A 20,686-nucleotide genomic window follows, 5' to 3' on the forward strand; every position below is an offset into this window, starting at 1 on the left:
TTGTGGTGCACAGAGAAGTCCTCTTTCCTTCTATTTATTTATTTGGATCATAGGAATGATGTCTGTATCCATGGTTATGTACTAATGGTCTCAGTTGGGACACTTTCCACTTTTATGACATTTATAGCCATGGTGATATCTCTGCTATCATGGTCTAATAGGTTGCTGTTTTAGAACTATCTCGCCACTGGCTGTTTAGTGACAAATAATTTACCTATATACACTAATGACCAGGTATGTATATTCTTTTTAGACATCTTTCTATTTTCGATTTATTGTGGATATTAGGGGATTCTCTTTAGCTTCCATCTGTGGGGAGGGTTGCAGTATTCAGCTGCCACATAGGGGGGGGGATATTTTTCCCTGTTTGTCTTCCCTTTTTGTGTATTGTCTTTTATATATTGTGTATTCATCAATAAACATATATAGAATTTTTTATTTTGTTTAGTGTCTTAAGTTGTTTTTGGTTATAGGTTTTTGGGTATACAGAACACAGGGCTGATTTAACCATAGGCTCAATGGTGCACTTGCACCTGAAACTTATGGTAGCGGGGACCCCTTTTGGACAGCAGGACAGTCCTGCATTTGCTCATGTGCTGTCCTGCTGTCCAGGGCAGTGGGTCCTTGCTCTACCAACTCATCAGCGTCAGGAGGACACAAATGAGTTGAAACCAGTGATGAATTAGGAAGCCATCCACTCCCTGCTTCATCACCCAGACGCTGTCTTTGCTCCACATGCCTGGTGTCCTGGGACCAGGAGGCATAATGTAGTGACATCACTTACATTGCGCCTGCTACTCCTTAAAGACTCTGGGACCAGAAAGGAATGAACAGGGGAATGGGTAAAGGTGAGGTTTGTTTAAGGTTTATTAAGGTTTGTTTTTCTCATTGATATATACAGTAGGGGACATGAAACTGTGGGAGCAACCTGTACGGTTGGGGGATATGATACTGTGGGTGTGGGGGCAACCTAAGGTGTGGGAGGACATCATACTGTGGAGTCAAACTGGGGGATGGTAGGACTTTATATTGTGGGGGCGACATGGGAGGGACACATGACACTGTGGGGGCAACCAGGGGGGTGGGGGGCATGAATCTAGGGGGATAAGCTGGAGGGGACATAAAAAAAATGGGGGCAACCAGATAGGTGACATTATAAGGGGTATTATATTGTGTAGGGCCACTAGCATTATACTGTGTGAGAGATACTAAGAGGCATTATACTATGTGGGAGCCATTGAGGGGGTATTATAATTTGTGCAGGTCAAGTATTTCTATGTGTTGGTGATGGGAGGCCCACTTATGAAACCTTTGCACAGGGCCCACCATTGTGTTAAAATGGCTCTGCAGAACACTGTCAGGATGTCACTGACAGCAATGTGATATGGGATTTTTGGGGCCCTCTGGAGGGTTGAAGTGGAAGTAGAGGCTGCCGTGGTCAAGAGCGGAGATCGGTAAGTAAGGCCATGGTAAGAGTATTTGTCAGGCAAACATGACAAGATTCATTTGCACCAAACACTTCTGAATATTATTATACTTTGTGGTGTGAAGAGATAATAAAATAATCAGAGGCCCAGAGGAGGTGAGCAAACATAAAAAACTGTGTTACTCACCTCTCTTGGGTGATGGTGATGGTGATGGTCTTCAGGTCTCTTCAATGATGTCAGCGGTCAATGACATCATTGAAGGGTCCCGAAGAGAACAGGAAGTTGTGCTGGAATGAAGGGGAGGTAAGTACCACTGTTTTTTCATGTTTGCTCACCTCCTCTGGCCCTACAATCATTATATCCTGGGTCTGAAGAGTGTAATTATAGTCTGCAGGTGGTGAATCCCAAAAATTTAGGGTTCTGTTAAAACCTAATTTTTGCAATATGGACATTAGGGCCAGTAGGGACATTGTATTGGGCCATTGTGGGACATTATACAATCTGAAGGCCACTATGGGTCATCATATCTTGTGAAGGGACCAGTATGGGGCATTATATTGTATGGCGCTCACTATGGGACATTATACCTTTTGAAGAGGTCACTGTGAGACATTACGCTGTGTGGAGCCACCATGGGAGATTACACTATGTGGAAGAACCACTGTGGGACATTATACTTGGTGTAGAGGCCACTGTTGGACATTATACTGTGTGTAAATGTGGCATTATAAATTGTGGGGGCCAGCAAAGGGAGCGTTTTACCATTTGAGGGCAATTAAAGGATGTGCTATGCCATGTGGGGATGAGGGAGCCCAAGTCAAATATTTGCTAGTGGGCTTAATCCTTTCTAGTTACGCCTCTGCTCACACCTTAGTAGGGGGATGTGATCTCATGCCACTTTCCATACTCTATTGAGAAATAAGTCACCCACAAGCCACATCACTACTCACATACACAAAAGTTGCTGGCTGCTTTTCTCCATCAGACTTGATTTGTGGCACAACCCCGTCATCTAATGGTTGGCTGACCATTGTGGTACAATTACTTAATGCAGTTAAGAAAACTGTGCCCATCCAGAAGGGCTGTAGATTGGCAGTGGGACAAGGAGAAGGAAAGCACTGGAGCAGGGGTGACATTATATAGATGGGTGAGTGCTTCCTCATATCACTGTGGCTATCAGAATGATAAAAAAGTTTGGAGTCAGACTATACTACATAGGTTTTGTCAGATTATCCTGCATGTGCAACATTTAAATATGGTTAAAGGAACACTCTAGGAAACCTAATACATTTTGTTATGCCTAGGGCAGGGCTGGACAGGGTGTAGCATCACACAGGGATTCAAGGAACACCAAAGACAGTAGATATACATCTCATTTTAGGTGTGTACTATGAATAGCACACTGTACCAGTTTTTTTTATTGAGAAAGATGGGTTTGGGAAATGTCCTGTTCATATTTTCATTCCTGAGAAATTACAATGCTTACATTTTGACATTACCAGGAGTTTCATATTTATCTTTGAAAAGCCTATTTTACTGACAATATGTTTCTGTATGTTATATGAAAGCTATATGCAGTATATGGAGCATTGTACACTGTTGTGGTGGCATAAATAGGAACAGTGCTAAATCTGGCCATATACCTAGTGTACAGCTACTGGTGGAAATGGCTGCTCATGGCTCAGCACTTCCAGATTCTAATCCAACCAAAGACAACATCAGCAAGTAGTTTGTATGTTATGTTATGTCTTTTTGTATATTAATATGGTGTCCGTTGTGTAAGCCACACTCCAAAGACCTATTGATAGGGGATTTATATTATGGGGCAATGTATGTAATGTGCTGTGGAATATGCTGACACAAAACAAGAAAGAGAAATAAAACATAGACCCTAATGACCGATTCTATCAATTATCTTCAGGTCCTATTATTAATATCAAGTTGCGTACTGTCAAAATATGGGAAAGGGATATTGGTTCCCAATTTGTTCTACATGAAGAAGTTGCAGAATTATGGATATTTTTATGTTGTGCATGTATAAACAGTACAGGGCTCCAAAAGAAAAATAATAAATGAAAGTTTTTCAAGTGAAAAGTTAGGATCTCCACAAAACCCATGGTATGAATCTGAGACAGGATCTGTCATTTTCAGAAAGAAAGTCACCCATTGCTGTTTACTGATTTAGAAAGAGTCACACAATATGGAAAGTGGTGACACTAGTAGCTTTCAAGTGCCAGCTAAAATGATATGATAATGACATCAATCTACAATATTCTATTCCTTCTCTTATCGTTCACAGCCAGCTTTTTGCAGGTTTCTGTTTCTGAACAAAATGTGTGAGGGTCACAAGAAGACAACTGCATTATTTAAAAAAGGGAAGATATAAGACTGTCGTGGTTTTTTGGAAAGAAAATATATTTTAAGTAAAAAAAATTACTGAATGTTTTTCCTTTATGTTATAATGTAATTTTCTTAGAAGTTAATATTGACCATATGGTCACAATAAGGGTGTGCAATGTGTAAGACAGAAGAACATAGAAATGGTGACATTCCTTAAAGGGATTCTACCACTAAATATGTATTTTTTGTCCTTTAGACGTCGGAATAGCCTTTAGAAAGGCTATTCATCTCTTACCCTTAAACGTGGTCTCAGTGCCGCCATTCCTTAGAAATACCGTTTTTTACCGTTATGCAAATGAATTCTCTCACAGCAATGGGGGCGGGCCCCAACGCTCAAACGGTGATGAGGGTGTCCCCACTGCTGCCAGAGAACTCTCTTCAGCGATGCCTTCATCTTCAGCTGCATCCTCCCCTTCTCTCGTCGTCTTCTGTCTGGGTCAGCTCCGACGCCTGCGCCGTTGGCTCTGCCAGTGAGACACTAGTAGGGCCGACTGCGCATGCCGGCCAGCGGCCATTTTTTGTTTGGCATAGACTTAGAGGAGCGTACTGCGCGTGCGCGCAACCTCGAAAAAATGGACGGCATGCGCAGTCGGCTCTACTAGTGTCTCACTGGCAGAGCCGACTGCGCAGGCGTCGAAGCTGACCCAGATGCGCACTTGGTTCTTTCAGCTGAAGACACAGCCGATAACGCAGCGAAGAGCTGGTCGGGAAAAGAAGATGGAAGCAACTCTGGAGAGTCTTCGGACAGCACAGGAGACACCCCCCTGTGCTTTCTTGAGACTCGTTTGGATACAGTGAAAATAGGAAAAAAAAACAGCGGTGCGGATCATAATAATAAAGGTAGGAGAAGAATAGCCTTTCTTACGACTATTCTGGCGTGGTCTTAGTTCTCTTACGTGGTCTTACACTGAGAAGAGAAAATTAGTTAGAAAAATGAAAATGGGCCCATCTCATTCATATGTACATAACTTTGAGCAGCAATCCATAAAAATATTTTCTCCTCCCACTCCACAAATAGTAATTTTCTACTCTATTAATATGACTGGTTTCACAAAAGAAGCAGCCCTAGGCAAAATTAAGAGACCCCAGAACAGACCCCTGAGTATACCGTACTGGATCCTCCTCCACTCTGCGTGCCACCATTCTTAGTACTGATGGCATCTAGAATCAGGAGGAAATTGTGAGCACCACTGTAAAATACTTAAACTGATGCTGGGTGATGGCATCTAGAGATGAAACGGAGGCAGGAAGCTATGTATAGTTGGCATCCCTGGACTCACTCTACCTTCACTCTCTTCATTGCTGTTTAGATGGCCACCCACTTGCTTTTAGAGATGAGCAAAAACCTCAAGAGATTTGTTTAGACAATAGTATTCCTAAGGTTCGCCCCCCCTGGTTCATTGACTGCTGGTGGTGCCAAATGTCAGACCTAAGGAAAGGTTATCAATTTCTTTAACCCAGAAAACCACTTTAAGTACATTACTAGTCTAATATACTTAAGTAGCTTGTGAAATGTTTCATGCTCTTTCTGTAACTTCATCAACGCACAGTCAATTGCTTTATTTATTTTAATACTGACCTAGTACAAATGAACAACAGAGGTACCTAAATAATATAGACATGGTCACACACGGCTTCCCTGCTCCAGTGCTGGTATATGTCTGGCAAATCACTAAATAGTGTCCACAGCTGACAGCTTATTCCAGTTTATAAGTTACAGAAAAAGTTGTAAAAGCAATTTATAAGCTCACTGGTTCTGGAGACAGCTGACTTTCAAAGACGTACATAAAAATCACAGGGCCCCATCCCAAAAGTTACAACTTTCCAAAAAAAAAGGCAGGTTTCTAGAAATAGATTGGTTGTAGAAATAATGAATTAAGTAAATATAAAAATATATAAATATAAAAAACCTAAAGCAACAATTATAACAATTGTGTGTTTACCACCAGACAGTAACATTTTCTATTACATTTTTCTCCACAGTCTTCCTTATTGACTATATAATGACCTACCACTGCTAGGTTCACACTTGTGCCATGCTCTTGGTCAGTCGTATATCCGCCATGGGATCTGAATGATGGAGAGGCTGCCCACTGAAACAGTCCTTACCCTCGGACCCCAGAGACTATAATGGGATCCACTGGGTACATGTACTCATCATCTCCTGCCTAGACTACTACAACGTCATTCTCTGTGAATTAATACAATTAGATGAAAGTCCACCGAACTCTACAGCCAGATTATTTCACCTCACATCAGACTCACCCTAATCCCTTCACTTTCCTTCCATTGCCCTCACTCACCTCTAATCTACCCCTTTCACTACCATCTCCAAGAATTCTCCCATGCATCCCCCAAACTCTGGAACTCATTACCTCAATACATAAGACTGTTACTGGCAAGTCTAGAACCTACAATAACCCAGCCGCCACCACAATACCATCTGCCCTCACCTACTGTCCCCTTTCCGCTTGTGCTATAGATTGTAAAACCAACATGGTAATATCATTTCTCCCATTTTACCAGTAATACATTATGTTACTTTATGTTTATTTTACATATTTTGTATTATGTATCTAAGCCCTTTTCATATTACAGCACAATGGAACTAATAGTGCTCCAAAAGAGAGAATTCAAATATTAAAGAGAGTCTACCACCACTAACATTGGTTCTAAACTAGAGGCTGTACCTCTAGTTGCTTGCATAGCATTCATTCCTTTCTTCAATCAAAATGCAATCTTTCTGCTGAGAAATTCATTTTTTACTCCATATGAGCTATTCAGTCCAAGGGAGAGGGGAGCACACCTACCACAGCATTAATTTTGTTTTGTGGTCACCACCCTGTGCCAAAACAGAAAGATCGACATGTTCCATGGACAGTGTTCGCAACAACCGCAAAATAAGATGGTGCTCCAGAAAGTGTTGGACTGCCCCTAGTGCACTGAACATTTGCATATGGAATAAAAGTTGAATTTCATACAAGAAATTTACAGTCACAATGTCACTAGCAAGCCCTACAACAGCATATACCACAAGTAGTTTAGAAGAGAAGGTGGTGGTAGATTCCCTTTAATATACATGCGTGACCAGAGATTCCATGGTCATTTAGCCAGTTAAGGCTGAAGCCCCACATTGCGGAAACACAGCTTTTTTTGTTGCAGTTTATTGAGCCAAAGGAAGGAATGGATTGAGCAGAAGGGAGAAGTAAAAGAACTTCCCATATATTTCCCATTCCTTTTGTAGCCATTCTTGTCTTTGGCTCAAAAAAACAAAGCAAAATCTGCAACAAAAAAAGCTGTGTTTCTGCAATGTAGGGCCTTAGCCGAAAAGTGGATTTTGGTGGTGGTAGACTCAATGCCATTGTGCCTCTAAAGATTTATTGGTCCCACTCCCAAGTAATATTAACCTCATAAGGTCATCCTCATTATTGGTGGCTGCTCCTAAAGCTACCACATTGTAGGGAATCATGAAATGCTCTTAAATATGACCTGACTTACTAATTCTTCAAATATAAAAAAAAAAGTCTAAAAATTGAGTCAAATTGCAAATGCTTAATGAACTTGGTGCAAATTTAAAAAGTCTTGAAAAATGATTGGTACAGCTCCTGTAGTATTGTGACTTTTTTAGGTACAGTAACTGTTTAATACAACTTTTTAGAGGTTTACGCCAGGGTTGAGGTACAGTGATTTTGAGCCTAGAATTGCAACTTTTGTATTAGGCACAAATGCTGAATTTAGCAAATTTCTTAGCGACATGCAGATCAAGCCCACTTTTTATGAGAAATCTGAAATCGTACTAGATAGGCACAAATATGTCATACAAATTGCATAAAATTGGAGGAGAAGTTTCATTCTATTTGGAACGTGTGGGATGCTTTTTGGGCCACTCAGCCTTTGTGATATCCTACTTTCTGGATCTTCCCCTACCTTGTTGGTGGTTTCCACTTGTAGTTCTTGCCCTCTTAGGCCCTGTTTCCATGGAGTAACGCGTCGTTCATTCTGACAGATAAACACGTGTCAGAGTGAGCGCTTCAAAACAGAATCCCATTGACTTCAATGGGTTTTGAAGCGCTCACTCTGGCATGTTTGTACATGTCAGAATGAGCGACGCGTTACTCCGTGAGAACAGGGTCTTATTCTCCTGTCTTGTCTTGTCCCTCCCTGTTGGTTTTTGTTTTTGTTTGTGTGGATCATTTTCTTCTGATTTTATTGCCTGATATTGTTTTATTTCTGTATATTTGTGAGATTAAGGCTTTTCGGTCTTGTTCCTCTTCTTTATTGATAAACCCCTTTAAATAGACAGCTAAAAAAAAGACAAATTGCATAAAATTATTTATTCTGGATGAGATTAGGTGCAAATTGCGCTTTTTGCAGAACACAGCATGTTTGGCTGCTGCAGAAAAAGCGGAAACAAAATGCTGCATTTTACAGTAACAGCAAAGTGAATGAAATTTTGGTTAATCTCGTCCCCACATTGCGAGAAAAAAAGTCCAAATGTTTTTGAAAAGAGTAGGGCATTCATTTTATTTACAGAATACATTTAATAGGGGAAGAAAATTAGCTGAGGAAAATGCAGCAAAATCTCAATGAAAAACATTGCATAAGATCGGGGCCCCACGTTGTTTTTACTGCACATTGGCTTATTTTTATTACAATTGGTTGATATCTTTGTGTGGATGCCTGTTACGAATATTACAAATTATGAGGGAATAAAATAGTAAAAATAGTTCAGCTCAATCATTTTCTTACACTTAAATCACAGAAAATAAAACCAAAACCTTAACAAGAAGCAACGCCATCAAATACAAAGATGAAATGGAACAGAATTACTAGAAACGCTGCTTGATGAAGAGATAGCATAAGACTTGGGAATTCAGCATCTTTGTCACATTTTACAGTGAAGCACTGATATGAGAAATATTGTTTGATATGTCTTAATGATATTGAAATCAAAGCGGAGAACACATTGCTGTGTGTTCAGAACAAGCCTTGACTATTTCACTTTACTCAAGAAATGAACATGACAGTATATTGTACACCAGTCAACACATAGACTTATCAAATAACAAACTAAGTCTTAGAGGGCGTTCACACTACCGTCGGTGTCCGACATGTAGTGTTCTGTCCGCTTGTGAAGTCGGACATCTTCACTTGTGGACAGGAAAGGACGGGCACGGAGTGCAAAAGAACGCACCTGATGCCCATTGAAATAAATGACAAGTGTCACGGACACAGCTAGTATCCGCTCCTAGTGTCCGTGACAGATTTTGAGCGGACACTAGGAGCGGACACTACATGTCGGACACCGACAGTAGTGTGAACGCTCCCTTAGACAATCAGTTACATTACAACTATATCCAACATGTACATCAAGTGGTTCTCTCCAGTCTAACAGGGCATTATAGATATGTAGCAAATCTACAGGATATCCCTCAGTTTGACAGTTCCCTCCATTGGTTAGCAGTAGATACATATAGAAGTACAGTAGGCAAGGATGTCCATTGATACCTATAGAAGTCATGTAAACAGCTATAGATATTGCAATAGATTGTTTCCAGAGAGCCCGTGGATGGGCCATTAATGTCTGTAATCAGAAAAACAAACAAGAAAGGAAAAAGTCGCATTAAAAAGTATGTCTATAACATTGACAAAAAGATATTTTATACTTCATTACTAAATAAGCTTTGGGTATGAGGATGCTTAGTGCCATGGATGTGAATCTCTGAGTGTACAGTTGCAATGTAGAATCGTATTTATGCACTTCCAACTATACAAAAACTTTTCTAGCCAATGTAACAGCATGTTATGGACAAGATATTGTAACATAAGGTAGTTTTGTAAAATTTTTGTGGAATTACTCCAGAGATCTACAATCTAGAGAATAATGACATACACTACAATCTCTAATTCTCTGGAAAACAATATCTATGGTAAGATGCTGCTACAACTGAAAGTCTATGTACACATTCACATATTTCCATTATCATCTTCTTTTAGGGAATGAATATTGAAGAACAATAGAAGAGTAAGCTTGGTTTAACATCTGTCTCCGTTGGAGACTCTGCAACAGAGACTGCTAGAAATCGGTGGAGAGAAAAATCACGCACAGTGGACTCTTCTCTCCGATGGTTTCAGTATTTAAGTGCACCCAACCAATACCCAGTGACCCTATTATAGTCTATCGGGTCTGCAGGTGACTGTGGGTAACCACTGTTTTAGCAGTCTGGCTCTCTGTCGTGCGCAGATGTGATACTAGCACAAGTAAAAAATAGATTTTTATATGGTATTAGCTGGGAGATATAAAAGACAAAAATTGAGAGTCTTCGGTAATTGATACCTTTTAATGGCTAATTGTTGACAAATTGAAAGCTTTCCATACTACTTAGATCTCTTTATCAGGCATGGTATAACACAGTATATGAAGAGTCACCAAAGGACATAGGAACATATTGGTAAATGAAACAAGTAATGGAAAACAGAGCTATCAATGTAAGGCTAAGTTCACACCTGTTCCTGTATTCCGTTCTGGGCTTCTGTCCCTGAGCCCACTTAAAAAAATGCAAATAGCCCTTTTCTCTCTGCTTTTTTTAAGCATTTTTCAGGTGGAAATCTGGCAGAAATCCTGCGGACCCTATTATAGTCTATGAGGTCTGTGGGTTTCTGTGAAATACCACTTTTTAAACGGATTTGTTTGTCGTTCTTTGGGTCCCCAAGCGGGCCCGAAGAATGTAAACCGAGGCACAGCTGTGAACCTAGTATAAGGATAGATGTTAATACCAAATTAAGTAAATATTTGAGCAGTTCCTAGATAAATAGTGTAAAAGTTTTATTACCCCTGAAAAGTGGTTTCAAGTTTCTCAAAAGCCCTGTAACTCAAGTTTTGTGCATAGTGAGTATTTTAGGTATGCAGTATTGGAGTTTTAAGCCAGAATCCGTTGGGAATTAAATTCTCTTTTTTGCATTTGGATAAAAAGAAAATCACTGTTCGGTTATGCTCATTTTTTCAGACGTGTCTCAGAAGTTCCATATTGTGAAGAGTAAGTACAGATAAAGAATGTACTGCAATAAGCGGAGTGCCTTGTCACTACCAAATGAGCTTCTAAACCACTTTTATGTTTTTGTAGGGCATGTTAGTGACATAGCGAAGATAGCTTTTTTTCAAATTCAATTTTTGATTGTCATGGTTGTGTCAATGCCCGACAACCGTGGTACTGAATGGTGCTAGTACTACTAAGGAAACAGGGTAGGTAAGCTTTCCCTAACGCTACGACGACTGACTAGGCCCTGCCTGAGGATGTTAGTCAGCTGTTCCCGAGATAAGCTCAGCTCTGACAACTACTGACTCTAAACACAAAGATTGAACAGACAGGTAGGATGAGATCTGAAAGAGGCTAGGGACTGGGAAACTAGAGGAAGTCACCCCTAGCGAAAGGATTAGTGCAGCTGCAAACAGTAGTAACTAGGATGGGACGAGCTGGAGAACTAACAGGTGCAGCGCAACCACTAAACACACAACAGGAATTGAGGAGGGGAAGAGTGGAGTAGTGAGAAAAGGATATCACAGGACAGGGGCAAAACAAACCTGAAACCCAAAACAGAAACTCACTGACTAAAACAATGACAGGTAGCCAGAAATGCAGGACAGGGGTTGAGTAGGAATGTATGAGGGAAAAGCAGACTCTCACAAAACTCACACCACTTCCAATTCAGCTCCAGAAACAGTACAACTCCAACTAAGCTCTCTTTCTAGACTGGGCCAAGAATCCTAGCTGGAGACCACAAAAACCAGCAAGGACTGAAGCCAGCAGAGAGCCTTTATAGACCCCAGAAAGACCTGATAGGTTGAGGACAATTACACACACCTAAAGCTCGCATCCACCAAGACACGATGTAAGATCAAGTATACACTGTGACAGATACCCAACCACTACCCAACAGCTCAGTGGCAAGAGAACCAACCAAAGAACATCAGGACACCAGCTCAAATCCCCAGATGAACATCACCAAAGACACACAACCATGTTATAAACAACTCAGATCCTGACATTGATCTATATGTAAATGAGCTGCTTGGTGCACTCAAGGCGGGCCATATGTGCTGGAACACCATTTTCTTTTGTGGTTGCTGCAAATCATTGTCTATAGGACTTCAGAAAAAAAGTTTTGTGATAGCACCCCAAAATTATATCTGCCAAGTATTTTATTAGCAAAATTCATGTAACACAATGTAAAGTTCAGTTATCCATAATTGCCAGATTGCATTGCAACATTTCGAGATCAAATCCCTCAATCAGGCATAGGTCAAACGTTGAAGGATGCAGCAATAATAAGCCATTGGTGGTAAGCATGGATTGCATGGCATGTGTTATGTGACTTTGGTTAATAAAATACTTGGCAGATATAATTGTGAAGTTCCATCACAACTTTTTTCTGAGGATACATTTTTGGTAGCTTGGTCGGTTCCTATATAGTGAACGTGCACCCATCCTGAGTTGTAGTAGTCGAGTCCTGCTCTGTACCCCTCTTTGTTCTTGGATAGAGACTCTGTCCATGGGAAATGTCAATCTTTCTGTTTTGGTGTACCACATAAGAAAACTAATGCTGTAGACGGTGGTGTAACTTACCCCCAAGTGCCCCAAACAGCTCATTTACATATGAAATAAAAGTTGAATTTGTCAGTAGCAAGATTGTATGTTGACACAAGAAAGGTATATTCACTAGTCACTGACCAGCCCTGCAACAGCTTTACAATGAAGTGTTGTGTTGAATAATATATATATATATATATATATATATATATATATATATATATATATATATATACAGTCCTATGAAAAAGTTTGGGCACCCCTATTAATCTTAATCATTTTTAGTTCTAAATATTTTGGTATTTGCAACAGCCATTTCAGTTTGATATATCTAATAACTGATGGACACAGTAATATTTCAGGATTGAAATGAGGTTTATTGTACTAACAGAAAATGTGCAATATGCATTAAACCAAAATTTGACTGGTGCAAAAGTATGGGCAACTCAACAGAAAAGTGACATTAATATTTAGTAGATCCTCCTTTTGCAAAGATAACAGCCTCTAGTCGCTTCCTGTAGCTTTTAATCAGTTCCTGGATCCTGGATAAAGGTATTTTGGACAAACAATTCAAGTTCAGTTAAGTTAGATGGTCGCCGAGCATGGACAGCCCGCTTCAAATCATCCCACAGATGTTCAATGATATTCAGGTCTGGGGACTGGGATGGCCATTCCAGAACATTGTAATTGTTCCTCTGCATGAATGCCTGAGGATTTGGAGCGGTGTTTTGGATCATTGTCTTGCTGAAATATCCATCCCCGGCGTAACTTCAACTTCGTCACTGATTCTTGAACATTATTCTCAAGAATCTGCTGATACTGAGTGGAATCCATGCGACCCTCAACTTTAACAAGATTCCCGGTGCCGGCATTGGCCACACAGCCCCAAAGCATGATGGAACCTCCACCAAATTTTACAGTGGGTAGCATGTGTTTTTCTTGGAATGCTGTTTCTTTTTGGACGCCATGCATAACGCCTTTTTTTATAACCAAACAACTCAATTTTTGTTTCCAAAATGAAGCTGCCTTGTCCAAATGTGCTTTTTCATACCTCAGGCAACTCTATTTGTGGCGTACGTGCAGAAACGGCTTCTTTCTCATCACTCTCCCATACAGCTTCTATTTGTGCAAAGTGCTCTGTATAGTTGACCGATGCACAGTGACACCATCTGCAGCAAGATGATGCTGCAGCTCTTTGGAGGTGGTCTGTGGATTGTCCTTGACTGTTCTCACCATTCTTCTTCTCTGCCTTTCTGATATTTTTCTTGGCCTGCCACTTCTGGGCTTAACAAGAACTGTCCCTGTGGTCTTCCATTTCCTTACTATGTTCCTCACAGTGGAAACTGACAGGTTAAATCTCTGAGACAACGTTTTGTATCCTTCCCCTGAACAACTATGTTGAACAATCTTTGTTTTCAGATCATTTGAGAGCGGGCTGTCCATGTTCGGCGACCATCAAACTTAACTGAACTTGAATTGTTTTGTAGAAAGAAATGGTCCAAAATACCTTCATCCAGGATCCAGGAACTGATTAAAAGCTACAGGAAGCGACTAGAGGCTGTTATCTTTGCAAAAGGAGGATGTACTAAATATTAATGTCACTTTTCTGTTGAGGTGCCCATATTTTTGCACCGGTCAAATTTTGGTTTAATGCATATTGCGCATTTTCTGTTAGTACAATAAACCTCATTTCAATCCTGAAATATTACTGTGTCCATCAGTTATTAGATATATCAAACTGAAATGGCTGTTGCAAACACCAAAATATTTAGAACTAAAAATGATTAAGATTAATAGGGGTGCCCAAACTTTTTCATAGGACTGTATATCTGTATTAATCTGCTTTCTTTTCCTGTATGTATTATGAAAAATATATTCAGATCTCAAAAACTTCCCTTCATGTTCATTTCTGGATGTGATTAGTCAAAATTCAGTATTAGGAAAAGTGACACTAATGCTTATATAGAATGAACTTATGATTTTGTATCCAAATGTCTGACATTCCAAAAAAATATAAAAAATCAAAGGGACTAGACAGAACATCAGCTATATCATAATGATGCTGGCTCTGCATTTCTATGTAACTGTAGCATAGATCATGTCAGAGGAGGATTTAGGAGATTGTAGAAGTTGTATCCGTATTATGTTACAAAATCCAAAAATGGAGCTGGATTAATAGCAGGGAAACAGTAAAGTCAGGTTTTTTTTATTCTACTGAATTGTTATAGAACTATGTGACAAACAAGAGCTGACTGAAATATAATTTTATGGTGACAGATGGGTTTGTTACTTGGATTTCTTTGCTACAGCACCACTGTCTTAGTCCTGCTGCTAGTATTGCTGCATTAGGATGCTATGTAAAGCAGAAAAGTCCAGGTGAACAGGTGAATCCCCCAGTGGGCCCCTCAGCCAGGTCAGCCCGCAGCTCACCCTGTCATACAGATATTCAAAGTACAGCATCTTAACCAGACTATGCTCCTGAATATTATAATGGGTAATTATTTAAGAAACTACCTAGTTTATACTGTAGACACACTGGGCATCTGAGATGACATCTAGGTGTGGGCTCAAGCCTACCAGTATCCTTCTTCCTTGGGCCACATCTTGCCAATTACCAATCTTTAGAGATTTCCCTTTCTTCTCCATTCTTGCTCTGGCTGTTGAAATCTAGGGCATGCGCGGTAGTAAGAATGGAGAAGACAGGGTGGTACAGAATGTCTGGAGGAGGAGGGCATACATAACACAAGCAGTGGAGGGACATTTTCTGAGGTATGACATGGGGGGTGCTCAGAGGTCCTGGGGAATGCCCAGGGTGCTCCATGAGCCTGATTTACCTATACAATTTCTTTGTTTTTACAAAAAACGTGGGGTCATTTGCAGTACTAGAGGCAGCACCTGAATAGCCTTTTTAAAGGGTATTCAGGCATATAAAAAATAAAGAAAAACCGCTCAAACACAACAAAAATGAAAATGGAATGGAAACATACTTGTGTAGGCTGCTTCGGAAAAATCCTTGACTGAAGAGGATACAACATGCATCAAAGAAATAAAATATCCAGCGCCAAAAAAACGTAATAAAACTTCACCTTTACTAGTCCATGTTTAAAAAGAATTACAAGATGGATCCAACATGCAATGCAAAACAGCTTACGCGTTTCGGGGCTATGTTATGCCCCTTACTCATAGCCTAACAACATACAACTAACAACAACTTTATATAGGCTATCAGCCCCACCCATAAAATAGAGATTAACTCTTCATATGTCATGTAATGAGTACTATGTAATCAAAATCTTGAAAGGGTTCATATTTACATCAACACCAAATTGACATCCCCTATGGCATAAACATAAGACAACCCATTGAAAAAACAATGAAAAAACAAATAATATAAGTATTGGGGGACTTACCCCTGAGATGATATACGTCCACAATGTTTCTCGTACATGGCAGAAGCAATACAAGACTTCCGCCAATACGCATGATCACATGACATGCTCACGTGATAGACAACCACATGACACGTCACGTGATATACTGATCATACATGTAAATTCATTATATGCGTTACATAATGCATTAGTCATATATGCATATTCATCAAATGCAAGGAAAAAATTATTGCTATTAGCTAGTTTGTGTATATAATAAATATAAACTCATGATAATATTAGTAGATCAATGCTAGATCTTGTTTGATATTGAGCCCTGCCGGAACTCTGGTATTAAGCTTCCAGATCCAGAAAGCCTCTTGTTTAAACAGAAGCTTTCTTCGATCCCCGCCTCTCCTGGGTATGGGAACAAAATCAATTGCATAGAATAAAAAAGATGATATGTCCCCCTTATGTTCTATAGCAAAATGACGTGACACATTGGACATGTTGTCTGTTGGATTTTTTAAGCAATCCGCCAGGTGCTCCGATATCCTAGTTTTTACCTGGCGGATTGTGCAACCTACATAGAGAAGGTTGCACTTCGTGCATTCAATTATATAGACAACATGAGTGCTATTGCAGTTCCAAAAATTCTTAATGTTAAATAGCGATTTGTTTTCGGAAGGTCCAAATTTTTTAGTCTTTTTGCAAAATTTACAGACCGCACATCTAGTAAGTGCACATTTATAAAAGCCTGTACTGTCAAGCCAAGTGGAATCCTGGCCATTGTTTGAAATGTATAGGCTAGGGGATAGATGGTCTGACAATGATTTGCCGCGACTAGATACAAATCTTACCCCTGATTGTAGGATCTCCTTAACTATGGGGTCAGTTTCCAATATCGGTAAATTTCTTTTAATTACTTGGACAACCTGATTAAATTGGGGGCTATAAGGTGTAGAAAAATATGGTGAAGATTTTTCTTTGTCTTTAGTCGCTGACTTATCTTGTAGAAGTAATTTACGATCTTTACTAGAAACAATATGCTCCGCCCTCTTTAAGGTCCAAGTGGGATATCCACGATCTTTTAGTCTTTTTAATGTGATTTTTGATTGTTCTTTAAAATCTGCATCATCTGAACACGCTCGTTTGGTGCGAAATAGTTCCCCTACCGGCACAGATTTAATGGTATGAGATGGATGGCAACTAGAGGCCAATAATGTGGTGTTACCTGCGGTAGACTTGCGGTACAGTGATGTCTGCACAGAGGCCGTGGCAGCGTTGCCTATAAGCTCCAGATCTAAAAAACAAATTCTTTCAGGATGAGAATTGTGTGTAAAACTCAAATTAAAATCATTTGAATTGATGTAATCCAAAAACATTGGTATGGGCGCTACATCGCCCCCCCAAATAATGAGGATATCATCGATGTAGCGCCCATACCAATGAATAAAAGAAAAATAAGGATTAGAATTTGGAAAAATGAAAAGTTCCTCCCACCTCGCCATATAGATGTTAGCAAGCGAGGGGGAGAAAGGGGAGCCCATGGGGGCCCCACATATCTGTAAGAAAAATTGTGAATCAAACATAAAATAATTATGTTTCAACAAAAAATCAGTCACCTGTAAAATATATTCACAAAGATCTGGAGTATACGCACTATAGCGATATAAGTGGTATGCCAACGCCGCCACGGCCCGATCGTGCGGAATGCTGGAATATAATGAAGTGACATCACATGATACCCACGAATCAGAAATGTCCCAAGAAAATACAGAAAACGTTTTTAACAATTCCTTTGAGTCTTTTATGAAGCCTGGGATTCTACACACCAGTGGCTGGAGTAAATTATCCAGCCACACACCCATTTTCTCACTGAAGGAATTGATCCCAGCAATAATGGGTCGTAAAGGAGGTGGAAAAATTTGCTTGTGTGTCTTGGGCAACCCATGAAATATGGGAATCGTTGGAAATTTATTCATTAGATGTTGACTTTTAGTCTCAGGAATAACACCCATATTGACACCTTCTCTAATTAGATCCTCCAAAGCTATTACAAAGTCATGGGTGGGATCACCCTCTAGTTTTCTGTAAGTTCTAGTATCATTAAGTAGGGACATGCAAGACTCTCTGTAGTCACATGAATTCATTATAACCACTTTCCCCCCTTTGTCTGACATTTTAATTACTAATTGTTTGTTTTCCTTAAGTTGTTGTAATGCTTGTATTTCCAACTTAGTTAAATTATGTTTTGTATCCTTTGAGTCCAAAGATTTTTTAAGAATGTTTAAATCTTTTTCCACATTAGATTGAAATAGATTAAAAATGGGACTACGTGATTTTAAAGGATAAAAGGAGGGGTTGTTAGTCAGAACATTAGTAGTGTGTAAATTCTTAACAGGATCTATTTCATTATGATAGGCTAAATCCATAAGCTGTAATAATGTAGCCTGTTCATTGAATTGAAGACCCATAAACTCATTGTGTTCAATGTCGGTTGTATTTTGAAGATTGGACTCATAATCGATGTCTATGTTATCATGTGTGCCGAAAAAATGTTTCTTTACCGTTATAAGGCGGACAAATTTGTTAACATCCAACAAAGTACGAAAAATGTCAAAGTTGGATGTGGGGACAAACTTGAGACCCCTAGACAGTAACCTAAGCTGATCATATGTTAAAGAAAAAGATGAAAGGTTAATAACATCATTAAATTCATGCGATACTGGCATGAAGTTTGAGGTCTTCTCGGTATTAAGTCCATCCAGCATAGGCATCCTTTCAGTATCAAGTCCATCCGACATTGATATTGGGACTAAGGTCTTTTCCGGTAGGACCGAGTGTAATATCTCCTTTCTAAGCCTGTGTTTGATGCCGGCTCGGCGGCCCCGTTTTTTGACTTATGCCATGATCCTGTGGAGTTGCCAGATGTAGACCCACTATATTCAAATGTACCGTCCGAGGATATGTCACTTCTCCGAGAGAAGGAACCAGCGTAAGCTGTTTTGCATTGCATGTTGGATCCATCTTGTAATTCTTTTTAAACATGGACTAGTAAAGGTGAAGTTTTATTAAGTTTTTTTGGCGCTGGATATTTTATTTCTTTGATGCATGTTGTATCCTCTTCAGTCAAGGATTTTTCCGAAGCAGCCTACACAAGTATGTTTCCATTCCATTTTCATTTTTGTTGGGTTTGAGCGGTTTTTCTTTATTTTTTGCATTCTTTGGACTGGTTTTTTTCTCCGCTCCCTGTTTGCTATTTATGCGACTTTTATTATGTCATCACTAATGGAAGATATTATAAATACTCGAGCTACTAAAGTGGTGGAAATTTTTGGTACTACTGCCTCACATGATACTAACATCAAAGGTGATTACGATGCTGTTTTTAAAAAATGGGAAAAACTTTCCATTCAGGAAATGAAACTTTTTTGGGATTCCACCATGTTACAACAGTATATAGAAAAGAACATGATACCTAGAGGATTAAGGATCAAAAAGTTCCCCACGTTTGTATATGATGACGAGTTTGAAAAAAACTGGAATGGAATTCTTTCAGATTGCTCTATCAAGTTAATGACTTTAATTGTTGAATATGAACATAAAAAGATTGTTGATGTTAAGAAGGAAATCCAAGAGACTATACAACAACTTGAACCCATAACATCTTCACAATTCTACAAGGACACCAGTTTGGTCATTTCTAAAAATGTGGAAAAATTGCAGTCACAGATTATGACTACAAAAAAGAAGAAGTTTTCACGTGATTGCGATGACTATTCCACAGGTTTCGTGTACCAAAAGAAACGTTTTTTTAGACCAAGATCAATTTTAAAAAACCGTCCACCAACAAGAGAATTTAGACATAAAGTGTCTTTCTCCAGTGATAGAGAATCGGATGGTTCCTTCTCTCGGAGAAGTGACATATCCTCGGACGGTACATTTGAATATAGTGGGTCTACATCTGGCAACTCCACAGGATCATGGCATAAGTCAAAAAACGGGGCCGCCGAGCCGGCATCAAACACAGGCTTAGAAAGGAGATATTACACTCGGTCCTACCGGAAAAGACCTTAGTCCCAATATCAATGTCGGATGGACTTGATACTGAAAGGATGCCTATGCTGGATGGACTTAATACCGAGAAGACCTCAAACTTCATGCCAGTATCGCATGAATTTAATGATGTTATTAACCTTTCATCTTTTTCTTTAACATATGATCAGCTTAGGTTACTGTCTAGGGGTCTCAAGTTTGTCCCCACATCCAACTTTGACATTTTTCGTACTTTGTTGGATGTTAACAAATTTGTCCGCCTTATAACGGTAAAGAAACATTTTTTCGGCACACATGATAACATAGACATCGATTATGAGTCCAATCTTCAAAATACAACCGACATTGAACACAATGAGTTTATGGGTCTTCAATTCAATGAACAGGCTACATTATTACAGCTTATGGATTTAGCCTATCATAATGAAATAGATCCTGTTAAGAATTTACACACTACTAATGTTCTGACTAACAACCCCTCCTTTTATCCTTTAAAATCACGTAGTCCCATTTTTAATCTATTTCAATCTAATGTGGAAAAAGATTTAAACATTCTTAAAAAATCTTTGGACTCAAAGGATACAAAACATAATTTAACTAAGTTGGAAATACAAGCATTACAACAACTTAAGGAAAACAAACAATTAGTAATTAAAATGTCAGACAAAGGGGGGAAAGTGGTTATAATGAATTCATGTGACTACAGAGAGTCTTGCATGTCCCTACTTAATGATACTAGAACTTACAGAAAACTAGAGGGTGATCCCACCCATGACTTTGTAATAGCTTTGGAGGATCTAATTAGAGAAGGTGTCAATATGGGTGTTATTCCTGAGACTAA

At 39.4% G+C, this 20,686-nt stretch overlaps 1 protein-coding gene across 1 annotated transcript in view; it reads left to right on the top strand.

Annotated features, from left to right (window-relative positions):
* The window catches only part of RXFP1 (relaxin family peptide receptor 1), a 198,065-nt gene that overhangs the window by 91,681 nt on the left and 85,698 nt on the right, over positions 1-20,686 (top strand). The gene's annotated exons all lie outside the window — the stretch shown is intronic.

This window comes from Leptodactylus fuscus, chromosome 1, assembly GCF_031893055.1.
Source record: "Leptodactylus fuscus isolate aLepFus1 chromosome 1, aLepFus1.hap2, whole genome shotgun sequence".
NCBI classification, from domain to species: domain Eukaryota; kingdom Metazoa; phylum Chordata; class Amphibia; order Anura; family Leptodactylidae; genus Leptodactylus; species Leptodactylus fuscus.